Here is a 1,165-nt window from a genome sequence, read left to right as displayed (position 1 = left end):
TACTTAAATTAAGAACAGCTCTTAGGCTTAAGATCAAATCCATAGGAGGTTTAAAAGAGTATTTATGAATGCATCATAGCAAGCCACCTCATAAAAACCTGCAGACCAGAAATAAACAAACCAAAGATCCTCCTAGTAGCTTATAGATGTATCTTGTAGGTTCACTTTCTTAAAACAGTAAGTCTCAGGATCCTAACAGTCATTGGTTGCAGGGATTTTGTACAATCTTGAAGGCATGTGTGGGTTTTGCTTTTATTAAATAGAGTGAATGATAAATTGATACACATAAAGGTCAGAAATATTGTAAGGCATTGTTTCAGCTTGGACAAAAGGAACAGAGACATTATTACTTGTAAAGAGGATATTGACATAAAATTATTAATATAATTAATTTAGATGAGAGATGTTAAGAGGTGTTACTGTTAGAGTAAGAAGACAGGCAGATGTGAGCAGAGCAGCAGAGCTCCTCCAACCCCTCTCCCCCACCATAAATGTCAGGCAACCATCAGGTGGTGGTCAGGCGGTTGTTAAACTGTCTGTCTAAATAATAATTGGTCACAGCCAGCGCCAGGGAATGGCAGTCTCCCAATCGTTAGAAAATACTGGACGCTGGTGATCAGCACCTTCCCAATAAGAACTCAGGAGCTGGATACGCGGGCTCAAGCATGCGCACTAAGGGGCAAAATGGTGGCGTTTTAACTGGTATACGACCTTCCTCTGGGAACACTTGACTGGTAAGTGAAAATGCCTCAAATGAGCACGTGCATAACTTGAGTAAACAAACCGTGTGTGTGCCCCTTTGCAAGTGCCAGCAGGCCACTGCACATGTGAATGCCAGGAAAATTCGAGGGAGGAGAGAGGTAATCTCCCGCCCCAAAACGTGCCAACATATAAAACCTGAAGTCAATGGCTGCAGTGGATTTGGAGCTCTCAAGTTGCCCTTTTGTCCCTCTTCCAAGTGTAATTCCTTTTGTTTATGTCCAAATACGTTTTAATGAATTCTCCTGCTAAAAAACATGTCTTCGGCCGAGCGCGGTGGCTCTCATATGTAATCCCAGCACCTTGGCAGGCTGAGGCAGGTGGATCACCTGAGGTAAGGAGTTGAAGACCATCCTGGCTAACACGGTGAAACCCCGTCTCTACTAAAAATACAAAAAAAATTAGC

The 1,165-nt window shown here is 42.7% G+C and overlaps 1 long non-coding RNA gene across 1 annotated transcript in view; it reads left to right on the top strand.

Moving 5' to 3' along the window:
• The first annotated feature begins 714 nt into the window (after positions 1-714).
• Positions 715-1,165, top strand: part of LOC131381176 (uncharacterized) — a 62,772-nt gene continuing 62,321 nt past the window's right edge. Inside the window, exon 1 of the long non-coding RNA XR_009209719.1 lies at positions 715-734. This is a non-coding gene — a long non-coding RNA (uncharacterized LOC131381176). The remainder of the gene's footprint in view (positions 735-1,165) is intronic.

This window comes from Hylobates moloch, unplaced genomic scaffold (assembly GCF_009828535.3).
Source record: "Hylobates moloch isolate HMO894 unplaced genomic scaffold, HMol_V3 SCAFFOLD_14, whole genome shotgun sequence".
NCBI lineage: Eukaryota > Metazoa > Chordata > Mammalia > Primates > Hylobatidae > Hylobates > Hylobates moloch.
This window is presented reverse-complemented; position numbering and strand designations above follow the sequence as displayed.